Raw genomic sequence first — 15,652 nt, forward strand, 5'->3', positions numbered from 1 at the left:
CAGTGTTTTCTGCACTGTAAAAAAAAACCCGGTAATTAAAAATAAGCCATAGACAGTCGGTGTCCAACTTCACACGGAATAAAAATGAGGACAGTCATTAATGTGACCTTTCTTTTTCGCCACCGTATTTATTATGACAGCTTACATATGCATTGTTCTCGGCACGCACCAACATTTTACATTGCAAAATTGACTTGTCACTGTAAATGAACATTTGAGCCTTTGACAACCTAAAATATACACACGATACATGAGTCCCGAAATTAGGTCATTGCGGCTATCCAACAACTGCTAACTCTACAACTGTTGCAGAAAATGTTTTGGAACTTTTAATTTTATGAAGACTCCCTAGATCAATGTCTTGAGAGTACAATTGCAGATGGCTCATTAAAGCTAAGGCCCCATGTTGCGCAAAAGCTGCATATTTTTTTTTTTGGAAGTTTTTGCTGCACTTTTTTGAGCTAAACCCAGGAGTGGCTACAAAAGAAATGGGAAATATAAATGAAGCTCTTATAGCTCTGACTCTTGGCTCAAAATCTCGCAGCAAAATCTGCAAGAAAAAACCCCAGCTTTTCCACAACATAGGGTCTTATCCTTAAGGGGTATTCCATAGGATAAGGTATAACTTCTCTATCAGTGGTGGTTCAACCACTCAGACCCCAATGATCATGAGAATGTGGGAATAGGGATTAGTACGGCCCTCTCCGTTACTCCCATTAAGCGGGGTGAATGCTACCTGATCACGACTTCATTCATAACAGGGAGTGAACGCACCCTCACCCGAGTTTTCCCACATAAGCTGCTCAGGAGCGCGAGGGCTCCTGAGCAGCTTATGTGGGAAAACTCGGGTGAGGGTGCATTCACACGATCTAACGTGGAGCGTGATCTGGCACGTACACACGTGCCGGCAGATTACGCGCTCAAAATGCGGCCGCAAAATCACAGGTGCAAAATAACGCGGCGTATACGCTCCTAACTCCCATTGAAATGAATGGCAGCATTTTGAGCGTGTAATCTGCCGGCACGTGTGTACATGCCAGATCACGCTCCGCGTTACATCGTGTGAACGCACCCTTAATATAATGTAGAGTTTCAAGACAAAAATCACTGCCCCTCTTAAAGGGGTTTTCCTGGCACCCCCACCAATCAGCTATTTATGGTAACCTTCAGTGCTGAAACATCTACAAAGAATGGAGACAAATACAGATTGGTCTGTGAATGGGAGCTGAACTCTAGTAACCCAATCAGTTCTCTGCATTTGTTTTTGTGGCTTCTGTGAACTTCTGATTGGTTGGGGTCTCGCACCCAGCACCCCCACCAATCTAATATACATCATATTGACTAAGGATAGGTTAGCGATATATTAGACAAGGGAGGGCTTCAAGGCTGAGGGCGCAAGGGCAGTAGTTGTAAAGTGACCTGTGACACCTACGCCATGTTAATCATTGTGGCAACTCTCAACCTTTTGCATTATTGTGGCCCCAGCCTTAAGCATCTGTATATATATATATATATATATATATATATATATATATATATATATATATATATATATATATATATATATGATGTAATACAACCATTGCACTCAATCCTTCTTCTCCCCCTTCACAGTATGCTGTCTCACAGACACAGAAAGAGAGAAACTGCTGCTGCATCTCCCCCCTCCTCCTCCCTGACTCACTTTTATTGTATTTCTCTAGAAATGTTTTTTTTTGCAGATTGAGGAGTTTTCTGAACATTTACAGAATGCCTGCTAGCAGGAATAGGGTAGCTACAAGTTGCAGGAAAGTGAGGATACAACATTTTATCCTCATCAGATATAGTGCAGAGTATGTACTGTCAAAGTAATAAATGTCAGTAGTATTATTAGGCTGGTACAAAGTCTAGTTTGACAGGTCAGCTGTAGTGCCAAGTAACTTGTATGTGATCCTAACACAGAAGCCAAGTAGGAGTGATATGAACATTAGCCTCATGACAACACTCCGTGATACATATCTGACCCGTATGTGAAATCTCAGTGCTGACCTGTACTGATCTCGATAACTTACTTGGGCTGTGATAGAAACTCTCTCTTTAGCTGCAGCATCAGCCTAAGTCTGTGATCACATCAGGTTCTATCAAAAATTATGGGGGAAACCGTTCTATTGCATAGAAACCAGGATCTTCCAACTGGTATGTGAATTGGCAGGTTGGTCTGCTGGTCGTATGACCAGCCAGGGGACCCATTCTCCTTACACATTAGTGTGCCTGATAACACAGGGTTAAAAGATAATTTAAAAAAGCCCTGGAATAGGTCTTTATAGAAATATGTTCTGTAGATTTTATGTAGGTGAATAGACTGGAATAACTGGGCAGGAAAGAATGTAAGTAAACCCTTAGGCATACTGTACCAAAAATACCAAGAACTGCAGAAAATGTTGTACGCCCTTGTTAACCCTTTTCCCGTGTTTAGGCATATACAGTATATTCATCATTAGTAAGTCTGAATCCCCACATCCACCCCTATATCCTGGTGATTGTATAGGAATGGTTATTGTACCCCACTGTCATATACTGGAAGGTTGCTATGATGACAGCGCCTCCAATGGCCTGGATGTCTCATTTGCTCATTCACTTTGTACTCCCTTGATGCCAGGATTGCTGTTTCCTACCAGGGCTACACCTGTTAGACCTGGTTCACATCTACGTTCAGTATTCTGTTCGAGAAGTTCACTTTGGGACCCCCCGAATGGAATACCGAACGCAGTGAGCAGTGAAAGCACAAGGTAGATCTATAGTAACATGCATAACATTTATAAGGAGGTGCGCCGACATCCTAAACAGGCACTACAGTAAAACTAGTCTAAAAAATACATATTTACCTGCGAAATATATGACCAAAAAAAGGGGCAGTTGTTAAATAACCCTCAATGGGTGCATTTATGTTGGAATCGCAAAATCAGACAATCTCAGAAGAATACACTAAAAGCTATTTCAGCAGAAAGCCCCAGATTGTAATCGTGACTGCGGCCATGCTGATGATAATCACTTTAACATCTAGTCTTACCATTTTATTGGGGTTTTTATCTGTCCACTTTGGCACTTACCATTTTGAGCCCTTTAGCATACCTTCAAACACTAAGCCGAAACTATTGCTCATTTTTCTAATGGAATGCAAGAAGTACGGTGAAGACTGACACGCATGCTAAGTACTCTATATACTGTTCACAGTCGGAGAAAAAGCTGCAGAACGCAAACTGGAGATTTCGCTTTAAATACAAACACAGAAAAGTGAAGTTATATTAAAAAATTCTTTGCATTCCCATTATCAATCTCACTTTGTGGATCCACGACGACCTTATCGACCGAAATTTATTTCTGCTTGGGAGACTGAGCTACAGATCTCTCTGACTGATGATGAAGTTGAAACGGTTTTGTCACGATTGCATGGTTTCTCCCCGTGTGTGCGGCTGCAGGAAAACAACTACAAACTTGTCTCTCGCTGGTACAGGACACCTGTATGGCTACATGCAAAGAAGCTGCACACTTCCGATCGCTGCTGGCGATGTCAGTCAAGACGCTGGTACCTACCTACACATTTGGTGGTCATGTCCGGTGATTCAGGAGTTTTGGACACATGTAGAAAAAGTGATCCGCGCAGTCAGCTACCCGTATTTTCAGCTCACTCCTGAAACTGTCTTTCTGTTCCTGCCGTCTGGAGACTATACCCCTGCGAAAGATAGACTGGTAACTCACCTATTATCAGCTGCAAAGCTGCTCATCCCACTATATTGGCTGAACTCGTCTGCCCCTCCGATTTCCCTCTGGATTGACAGAGTAAACCAAATATCCCGCTTTGACGAGCTTATGTCCTGGTCCTCCAGGTCACATGACCGATACTTGAAAACGTGGACCCCTTGGCTTATACACAAACATTGAACCTGGGGCACAAGCCCCCCCCCCCCCTCCCTCCCTTCGTGCTTTTCTGACACTCCCGTCTCCTTTCTTCCTTCTTTCTTCTCTCTATCTTTTCTCCTCTTCACCTTCCTCACTTGTCCAGAAAAGGACTCATAGATATACTGTCCTGAACTGTATGGATAGATGATACCGATATGCTATATATCGCTCCTCACGCCTGTGTTATAGATTTACTAGTGTACTGGAGCCATATTGCGCTATTTGTTTGGCGGATGGTCAATCGGACCATACTTTTGTTTATGTTATTTTGAGCTGTTAGGTTTACTTTTTGTCCACACTCTGTAGAAGTGCTCTCTCACTTGCATATAATGTTCTTTTACAAATGTTAAAAAACCAAATAAAACTTTTGATTAAAAAAAAAAAAAAAAAAAAATTCTTTGCAACTAGGTCATTAGTAAATCCATATAACTATGGAGATACAAAGGAATAAAGCATGCTGCATTATGTAGGGCAAAAATCACTTCTCAGTTCTGCTTTAAATCCTTTGATCTCTCAGCAATAGTCCTCCAGTTCTGTATTTTATTCTAATGCTAGCAGTATATTATGTCACTGTGCAGACAGGTAGTATCCAGGACGCCGTGCATTGTCACTAGCACACTATGTAACACGATGCTTGGTCTGACGCATTACTACATATATAGGTGTAGACTTTTGTGCATTTACATATTGCTTGGCAACAACATAAAGGTTGGAGTAAAAAGTCTGATCTGGCTGTTACGGCCGTTCTTCACTTAGGAGAGGTGAGTCTCTTTACATCTAGTAACCTTTGACTAATTGTATCCTAAAGCAGCTTGGTGTGGACAGGTTACAGTACAGTCACTGTGATGGTGCAGGCTACATGACTGTATGAGGACTAAGACCAAACTCTCGCAGGGGCTGATTTTAAAGCCCGTTCTAAGTGACGTTACAGTCACTAGTCTAGAACATATTAAAATCATGTATCGTGTGCCGTATTAACTTGTGGCTTTTCCTCCATTAAAATCAATAGAGGATAACAATTCACAAAAATTGTCCACTTAAAGCATGCCGTAGTTTACAACATGAGTGCAAAATGCTCTAAAGTGAATAGAATTGTACATTTGCAAAGTGTCACGTATAAATGTTGCCTAAGTTGTGTCATTGGTCAAAAAAAGAAAAAAAAATCTCTTGGTGGTGTTAAATTTATTACCCTGTATGGCATTTTATACCGGAGGCTTATCACGTTGCATCCAGAGGTGTAACTTGAAGCCCCTTTGCTGTAATGGGCCCACCATTTACCATATGCCAGGGGTAGGGAACCTTCAGTTCTCCAGCTGCTGTGAAACTACAACTCCCAGCATGCTCCATTCACTTCCATGGGAGTTCCAAGAACAGCAGAGCCAGTATGCATGCTGGGAGTTGTAGTTTTGCAACAGCTGGAGAGCCGTACGTACCCCTGCCATATGCTATCTGCAATTCTGGGATCTTCTTACAGTATATTGTAGAACGATCTTTGGGCCCCCCAGGTTCCAGGGGCCCAGTAGCGATTGCTACCTTTGTACTACCTATAGCTATACCCCTTATAGCAATCCTGTAGCATAGAGAGTCTTACTTTTTGGTTTTCTCTAAATGATTATACAAATGTTGATTGTCATTTTTGCAAATTTATTTTATGGTAAACCTATAGTATGTAAGGGGACATTTTTTTTTAAATAGGTGCATAAGGTGAAATATATAAAGGCCATAAAATAGTCCACACTCAAGATCGCCTTCTGTCAGAGGTGCTGAGAGGTGTGACTCATGTGTTATATGGTCACCCATTCTTTTTAATTGGCACCATGTAATATCACATACAGTATATCTCCTATAGCGGCCCCTGCAGGAGAAATGTGTTTATTCATCTGTGATTACAGCTGGTCCTCTCAATCTAGAACAAAAGGGGTGAAAGGCTTTACAGGGGTTACACGGCACTATGTTACTGAGGAACTACATGCAGTTATAGATTTCAGTAGTATGAAGCACATATTCCTGAATCTTTCAGCTGTATGCTCAGTGTCGGACTCAACAGTAAAATTCATTCTGCAGGCCCACTATGCAACTACTTGCAAATATTACCAATCACAAATTCCTAAAATGTTGCCAGATTTCAAGCAGCAGCGAGACCTTACAAGATAGATGGTTATTGGGGCCCTGCAGTGTCATTAACAAGATAGGGCCCATTGAGGAAGGATTCTGGTTGGCCGGGGTCTGCACCTAGACGCCATGTCAGCTGCTCGGTGTGTCTACAGTAAATGTTACAAAGCACATTACAGCGATAACAACAAACCTTTGCTGTGTATGTCAAGTTTGTAGATTTGAAGAAAAAACACTTATGTAGATAAGCAAGTTGGTGCACTAGGGGTGGTCCTTCAGCCTTGGGAGCACTGCTCTTGAAACTTACCATCTCCTGCCTGCACCACCCTGTGCAGTGTAAGTTGATCCTTGCCATCATCCATCTTATATGAGTAGCGCGAGCAGTGCTCCTAGGGTTGAAGGCCCCACCAACTGCCTAATTTGAATAAAACTTTAAAGTTGATATTGTCCAAATATACAAAAGTGACATACATAACAAAGGAATCTTGTGTATCACTGTAAGAAGTTAGTAGTAGGTGAAGGTGGTAGGCTCCCTTTAAAAACTGCATCCAGTTCTTCAGTAAAGCAGCACTGTGTGAACGCAGCCTAAATGGAGCACTTCACTTGCAGTTAGTTCACATGAAGTCTATAAATTGATTGGATCAAATATATGTTACTGTTTGCATCAGATTGTTTCTGGGGAGGGGGGGGATAACTAATGATGCCATATAATAATATGATGTCCTATAGCAGCACATGGAATGTCTACAGCCTCATAGTATGGAATTCTAGTATCGCCATATTGGGTCCACTCATATAACTGCTTTGTATGTGATGCCTCAGAACTTTCTCATTGTCTTGTTGAACAAGTTAGTTTTCATTTCTCGCCCCACAACCATCGTGTGCGTCATCCTTACCTGTCTCACTTCTTTTTGTTATTTGCTATTTAGGGTGCGCAAGCTGGGTGCAAGATGATTCAGTAAGGAAAAGTTCAGCTGTACAGTATTTAAAGGAACAGCACATTCACACTGTGGAGAGGGTTACAGTCATTACAGTATATCTTCAGTTATTAGAATCTTTTCCACTCATAGATTCATTCATTTCGATACACGTGCGTGTATATGTGTAAATGTATGTGTGTGTGTGTGTATATATATATATATATATATATATATATATATATATATATATACACAGTACAGACCAAAAGTTTGGACACACCTTCTCATTGAAAGAGTTTTATGTATTTTCATGACTATGAAAATTGTAGATTCACACTGAAGGCATCAAAACTATGAAGTAACACATGTGGCATTATATACTGAACAAAAAAGTGAGAAACAACTGAAAATATGTCTTATATTCTCAGTTCTTCAAAGTAGCCACCTTTTGCTTTGATTACTGCAAATGAATATATTTGTGTATAGAAATGAATATATTTATATATATTGTCAGGGTCTGGGGTTGCTAGGTGGGGTGGCATAGACACACAAGTCCAGTTTCTTTAGTCCAAACAATGGTAGAGTTTATTTTCACTCAAAACAAAATGGTGCAGGAAAAAAAGGAAAACCATACAAAAATAAATACCTGCCCGGCTAGGCTCTAACTAAACATAGAATAGGTTACCTCACCTAGAATCACAGAAATCCAAAAGCCAGTAGAATCATTCAGGACACAGCTCCAAAAATATGACCTCTCTCTCTCTCTCTCTGCACTTCAGCCAAACTCTGCCAAAGTGTTGCTGCTGGAGAACTTCTTAAGCCTCCTTGATAAGGAGACTCTCTGCAGCTGAGTCACTGCCGGAACATCCTCAAAGTGTGGACTGGAGGGGGGTGGAATGGCAGGTCCCACTACCAATCCTACCTGTCATTCCTAAAAATCCAGCCCAGTACTGAGCATTTCCCAAAACGCTCAACAGACGAAAGTTGTCTGCTGAGAACAAACATTCCTGGAGTTTTCTCATCTCACCCACCTGAGTAGTCTGGGTGAGATGTACACCCCCTCCATTACCTGACCGGCCATCGACTTACAGTGTGTGTGTGTATATATATATATATATATATATATATATATATATATATATATATATATATGGTAAGGACTGAATTATCAGGTTGCTGTAAATTCCTTTTCTGTTTTCTTCCCTTTTTTGTGTGTTTTGTTCTCGGCCTCAGAATTGTTCTGACACTTCCCTCTTGCTATGACTGCTGCGGTAGTGAGGTTGTTTCTGCTAGTCTTGTAGTTTGCGCAGTGTTCACAGTATTCTTAGTAACCCATCTATAAGGAAATCCTGTGTGGTATAAGATGACAAATTTTGAGGAACTAAACCGGTAGAATTGATTTGCAGTAAATGTCTAAAACTCCTAAAAACCATATGAGTGTGCAACACGTTTGCATGTTATTGCTTTATTTTACGCTTTCACACTTTTTTTTAACTGTTTAAAGCAATGAAAGACTGACCGATCTATTGCAAAACAGACCCATCATACAGTATCTGCCACAGCTCTAGTCTGAACTGACCCTTACCCATCCCTGTACACACAAGCACAAAAGGAGTGGATGTTGACTGCCATGGTGTTCTAGATAATGCATCTTAATTCTTGTCTGCACTACGGCCTCAAATGCGTGTAAGGTTTTCATCAGGCTCCTGAAGTAATTATTTTGCAGTTACCGGATCTATAACCTTCTAACACCTTGATAGGGGATCACCCAGTGGTACGACTGTACCCACTGCAACCCCTAGCACATTCTTACATGAAAGTACTGGGCCCCAATTTAAAATCTGTACCAGGTCCCCCAACTATAATGTGTCATTTATAGTACAGGGCTCCTCATATTTATCTCTTAGACTCATATCACGTTTTTTTGGTTTACATCCGTTTAACCAGCACAAATGGATGGCCATCCATTTATATAAACATCAATGTTGTGGTGTTTTTTGGGTTTTTTTTTTTGTTTTTTCGAAGGACACAAAAATGTAGTATACCAGACTTTGTCCATGTTCGGATTCAAACCTAGGACTGTAGTGCTGCAAGGCACTTTTTTGGGCTGAGGCAACCAATGGGTCATACAAGGCTCATCAGACTGGTTGCGACAACACCCTTTGCACCCCTGAAGTTACACCCCTTAGATCACCTCGGGTGTCAGGGCTTAGTTTACTGGTTGGAGTGTTTTGCCCAATTCCCCATTGAAGATAGGTGATGGAAGAAGATTTCTGCTACAGCAAGCTTTTCTCCCAGTCAAGGACTGGCCTGGTGTGACTGTCAGGAGGAGTCAGACAGCCTTCACCGCACCTTAGTACAGACCCTGCTTGGTAACTTATTGCATAGTGCTACAACCTCTGTGCGATACAATATCCTCCCCTAAAATCAATGTAATAAAAGTTGGAAGATGGCTGGGGGGGTCAATGGGGAGAAGAAACTATAAGTAAAACAAATGGAAGGAATTAATGGTTAAAATTGAGTGAACCCTATTCAAAAGAGCCTAGCAGGATGGAGCTGAGCCCAAAAACAATAACCACTATATCGCTGATAATAAATTGCCCATAGACGTTCTCTTGGCTGTATTCAGATCCTGAGCCTTCTGATAGTCTGATATTATATTTATAAGTCACCATGTATAGATATAGGAGGTGGCCACATAAAGAAGGTTTATGCTTTGTGCCTTTTTTTCCCCTGTTTTGACCAGAAAGGTCACTACCATAAGCAATAGTGACTGGTTGGTACTATCAGGAAAATGATGACCCCTGTATAACCAGTTTTCTGATCTGCTGGAACTATTCCCCAGGTGCTGCATGCTAGACAATAGCGGCAGGTGATAAGCGAGCGAGCTCAAAGCCAATGAAGTTTCCGGAGAGCATCTACAACAGAAGCCATCACATTGATGTATGTTCCTAGCTAAGAGAGGGCTGTGTACTGACTAGGAGCCCTGACTCCCTTTAGACCCAGGATGGCCACATTATAGTTTATGGGTCTCTTTATTACATTGTCACTGTCATAGTAGCAGTCTTTATGTAGGCAATGCTATGTGACTTGTGAATTATAGACTATGCCATGTTGCTGGTATAAATGTATCAACAGGTCTGTGTGTGTGCACAATAGTATGTGTGGGCGATTTAGTGCTTGGTACTTGCTTTGCTGGCACCCTCGTTTTACCTTTTCTGGCACCCTCGTTTTACCTTTGCTAACACCTTTTTTTTTTTTTTTTTTACCTTTTCTGGCACCCTCATTTTACCTTTGCTGACACCCTTTTTTTACCTATACTTCTTTTAGTTGAAATTATTCATGTCACTAGTTTGGTTCAGGATCAAATGCATGGCCCAGTCCCGTGTCTGGCAGCCTTCTCTCTGATGGTAGTGTCAGTTGCTAAATTGGGCCACCTATTAGACTCCTAACCATAGAAAGAGCAGGGATTTGCGTGAAATAATAGACAAATCTTGAATTTTGTACCATGAAACTGTACATCTCTCTGCTCCGCTCCTCCTGCTCTATAATATGCTGCTCTCAGATCAGATTGCATGTACAACTTTCAAGGTTCCCTTTAAAGGGTACCTGTGTTTTCATGAGAAGTTTGAAGTATGTGCAGGGTCTTGCTGGTCAGTCTGTTCTACGACTGTATAAGCCTTCATACACAATTCCCTGTCAGGTTTTCTGCGGCTAATAGCCCCATTATGGCTGCAGAACATTTTACATTTCTGTATCAGATTGTAGGTATGTACAATAAGGCCCCTTACTCACGACTGTGTGCTAGGTCAGTGTGTTATCTGGGTTCTTCCTGGATAGCACACTGACCCATACACTTCTGTTGGCCCACTCACATGACCGTGTATTACACGGATCAGTGTATGAGCCAACAGTCCGGGCTGCAAAACTTAAAACAGGTCCTATTCCTGTCCATTTCGGGGCCTTGCGTCTGCAACTCCCATTCATTGAATGAATAAGGCTACAGAAGCACGGGTGGCATACAGATATGGTGTCTATGTACCAGCCATGCCGTTCAATCATGGCCGGCAGCCTGCACATGGTCGTGTGCAATGGGCCTAAGGAACAGTCCACTCCCCCATCCATTACAACTACTCCTACTGGTTTCACATGTAATTCTGCCAAGAACAACTGTAGTAAACAAATAGCTAAGAAAAGCCCAAGTGACCACAATATAGGAGATCCAGAGACACTGAACTGCAAATACAAGGTAAATATATGCAGGCATGATGCAGTTAAAGATTCCTGGCACAGGAAAAGAGCAATCTATGAGCACAGTCAGTAAAGCTGCTTGCTGTCTGTGAATAATATTCTGTGTGTAATCACACAAGCAGCCAGAAATAAGTATACTATGAGATGTAAGTCAAAAAAATAGTATTTTGTTGTCACTCACCATATGAAACCAAGAAGTCTTCAGGGTGTGCAATCCGTGCCCCGGGACTCAGCGGAGCTTGGTAATATTCATCAATACAAAAGGAAGTACGTATTCCACAACCCGGCTTCTTTAAAAGTTTACACGTGACCTGTAGACGCTGTTGCATGGTATATGCTGTGATGGGTGATTCATGTATAGACTGGGATTAAAGATCGTAGAAATATTTACATCTTTACAACCATAGGTGAGTAAAATTTACTCATATCTCATGTAGTAGTTGATTTGTAGATGGCATAGGATATATTCAAATGCTCATAGGGTTACTCTTATTGGAAAACTTAGAAACGCTGTGTTTACATCCTCCATGATAACTCTGTGTGACGGGTTTAAATCTAAGTCATTTTTTATGAGCATTTTCTTATATCTTGCTGTTGCGCAGTATTTATTCATTGTGCTATTTATATAAGGCTGTTGCAAATAATATACAAAGGGTGTAAATGACCTTTGCTACGTAAGTCCGGGCCGACAAGAGTATAGGGTGTTAACCTAACCAATTATCTGTATCAGATGTTTTAAGGAGGGTATATAAAGTGTAGTCTGTCGATAACTCTCAGGAGCAGAGGATTGAATTATGCTAAGATTAAGAGATCTATAATCTCGAAACGCGTTTGTTGCGTCATTTTAATCTCGCCATTTTCACTTTTTTGTATGTGTTTTCTACCTTTTTTCACATTATATTTTTAAAAAAACTCTATGGATTAAAAGTTAAATTTTAAAGAAGCCGGGTTGTGGAATACGTACTTCCTTTTGTATTGATGTATACTATGAGATGCTGCAGACTGTTCAGTCCTATGCAGTTTGCAGAGATGTGTGAGGAAAATCAACCCCTCCCCTCTCCATTCACTATATGAAGACAGAACAATCCCTCCTCTCCCTGTGAAGCTGTTTTAAGATTGATGTATCTGTGGCTGGGACTTCCCTAGTGACAGGGAGTAAACAGCAAACCCGCTAGAAGGGAGATGTCTAGTGGCAGGAATTATAATGCCAGGATCCCGCGTTGCATACTACGACCAAAAACGCCATATATTACAGTACCTACAAAGTGAATGGGATTCTGGTGAATCCCATTCACACATTTCATAATATAATGTTTCTATAAATCACAGCATGTCACTACCTATGTAAATGCTGGCAGGTTCCATATACATGTAATAGGGACAGAAAGTCTGTTATGGGTTTGGGGGGGGGGGGGGCTTCGCTTAATGAAGTTTTTCAGACAGAAAGCAGCCACGTTTTTAACATATATACAATACATTTTGGTCTAGACTGACATACTATTAACAGAGATTATCTGAAAACCCTTTGACCCTTTTAATGCACCTTCACATATCCATACATTGGTTCATTTACTTCCTTATACATATACAGCAGATCTTTCCTAAGGGAGATCTAAATCCGTCTTTCTCTTGTCTTGCAGTGATTATTGCTTAAGGTTTTTATATGGAAGGCAATTATTCCGATCTGAGGCTTCAGAGGATGAACTCACACGGTAGACTATGACACCTTGTGATCCCATCTATGCTCCATTTACATTTAGTAGTTTGCCTGACATGGTTACACATAGTGTCTCATCTACACACCCGTGACATACAGAACCAGGCATTGATACATTCTTTGTGCATTGACTAATGTCATACAACATAATATAGAACTGGTTCCTGTTAGCGTCTGACACACAGGACTAAGCATAATGAATAAGCACTTTTGTTTCAAAGGGGAAATTGTTATTATTGGTTAATTTTTTGCCACCACTTTCTCTTTATTTGGTTTTCACATCATTTTCCTAGTGCGTGTTTAGTTTAGGGTCAGATTAGGTTTTACATAATACATAAGGTTTTGTGTGTGAGGCCTGAGTTCCCACTGTCTGTCAGATCTGTATACCTACTCCATACCTGATGTCTACTGGCTGTATTATACAGCAGACGCCTGCTGGCAGCTTTCTGCTCCAGCACTACAACAATGTGAAAAAGTTTTAGGATGGTTTGCGGAAAAAATGCTGCAAAATTAGGCTTGGTTCACATTTGCGCACTGGTTTCCGTTCAGGGAGTCCACTTGGGGAACCCCCCTGAATGGAAACCAAATCCACATAAAACAGCGGTTACCTTATTAAACCCACGGACCCCATAGGCCATAAAGCGGTTCGCGTGGTTTTCATTTAGTTTCCATCCGAAGAGGATGAAAAAAGCGGAGAGAAAAACGTTGCTTGCAGCACTTTTCTCTCTGAATTTTTCATGCAGAGAGGGGAACGGAATAAATATTCTAAAAAATAGTACGGTGATATAAAAAAATCAGTATTACCTGTTCTTAGTTAGAAGATGGCAATTATAGAATTTAGAGACATAGCTGGAATTTCCTGGGCCCTTACGTGTATTTTATGTGGCAGAGGGACCTTTGCGAAATTTATTAAGAAATGCTTTTTATAATTGTATTGCAAGGTGACTATGAACTAGACAACATGTGATGTAACCAGTGAAGAGGTCACGGTGCAGCCCCTACAAGCATCTGATCAGTGGGAGTCCATATCAAACCCTCACTGATCTCTTATTTTTTTTTTGTCACATGCATATATCCTAATACTATACAATTTTGATAATTTTGCAAATTTTTGTAGAATTTTCTATAAATACATTTAAATTGATGTAGCTAACCTATCATACTATGACGGCCTTATGAACGAGGGTATCTTATGTTTTGTGCTTGGGATTTCCTGTTGCCCTTCCCCGTGTCCTGTGTCCCCATAAGGTCAGTTCCCCGTTGTACGCTACATATTGTTTCTGTGTCTGAGTTCCTCGCCACGTTCTGTGCACACTTTCAGGTACTCGTCTATTTTTATCAGCTTGCTTTACAAACCTTGTTTAATCTCCATGGCAATGGGTTCCCACACTGAATCCCATGGCTAGGGCTTTTTCTTCAGCTTCTGCCTTTTGGCTCTCCACTTAAAATTTCTATTAATATTTCCGCAGGCTCCTACTATTTATAGCTGTGCTACTTATTTTTTGTCTTCAGGCAACCTTAGGCTTGCAGATCTTTAAATAACCTGCGTATCGTCACTGGCTTTATTATCGGCTCAGCTAATTTATAGGGATGTGGAGACCAAGCTGTTCTCCATTACTATTTTGTCTTGTTTCAAAGGTTTCAGGGGCCGGTTGTACTCTACCATCATAGCTGTGTACATAGTTTTGGAGAATCTTTAGCAAAGGTTGTGGGAGGACTCTGACTATAGACTATACACATTATGTAATTTCTAAGGATCTATTGCCTTGCATGCTATGGCACCTGCACACTCCTGCTGTAAATGAAGATATTGGGGCATATTGACTGATATTGTCTAAAAGTTAGACAGTGCAAACACACGGGTGTGCATCCACTCTCTTCCATGGGGACGGGGGGGTTCCAGTGCTCCATGTCAATATTTATAGAGCAGGTCCTATCCTACTTCGTTAAAACTGACTGTAACAGAACCCCCCATTGAAATTGTAATCCAAGTTTCCTCTGAGTGCCTAACCTTACACCTACAAAGTTGGCTTAGGCCTAGTTCACATGTGCGTTCAATATTTTGTTCGGGGAGTCCACATGGGGACCCCCCGAATGGCATACAGAATGCATTGACAAGTGGTGAGCAATGAAAGCACACAGACCCCATAGATTATAATGGGGGTCTGTTTGTGTTCCACACAGTGTCCGCATGAGTCATGCGGAGTGAAATGTACTTCATGAACTAATTTCCTCTCTGCATGACTCGTGTGGAGACCGCGTGAAAAACACACGGACCCCATTATAGTCTATGGGGTCCTGTGCTTTCATCGCTCACCGCTTGTCAATGCGTTCAGTATCCCACTCGGGGGATCCCCATGCAGACTCCCTGAACAGAATACCGTACACAGATGTGAACTAGGCCTTAGTATAGCTCACATTTTGGCACATGGTGGTGCAGCTTGGACTATGCCACTGTCCGCTAAACGTGTCTAAAACAATTGCTAAATATGCTGCAAGGCATGTTAGTTTTTGGCATAAATTATACCTGAATTCTGGTAGAATTTGCTTATTAAATCTATTCCAATTTATTAAGATTTTCTGCTCAACTCCCGTCAGTGCTCTGGTGTGAGTTACAGTGGGTACAGAAAGTATTCAGGCCCCTTTTAAGTTTTTCACTCTTTGTTTGCTAAAATCAAAAAAGTTCATTTTATTTCTCATTTCTCAGCACCCC

The 15,652-nt window shown here is 41.2% G+C and overlaps 1 protein-coding gene across 3 annotated transcripts in view; it reads left to right on the forward strand.

Moving 5' to 3' along the window:
• Positions 1 to 15,652, forward strand: part of OSBPL3 (oxysterol binding protein like 3) — a 148,800-nt gene that overhangs the window by 58,185 nt on the left and 74,963 nt on the right. The window lies entirely within an intron of this gene.

Source organism: Leptodactylus fuscus, chromosome 4 (assembly GCF_031893055.1).
Source record: "Leptodactylus fuscus isolate aLepFus1 chromosome 4, aLepFus1.hap2, whole genome shotgun sequence".
Lineage (NCBI taxonomy): Eukaryota > Metazoa > Chordata > Amphibia > Anura > Leptodactylidae > Leptodactylus > Leptodactylus fuscus.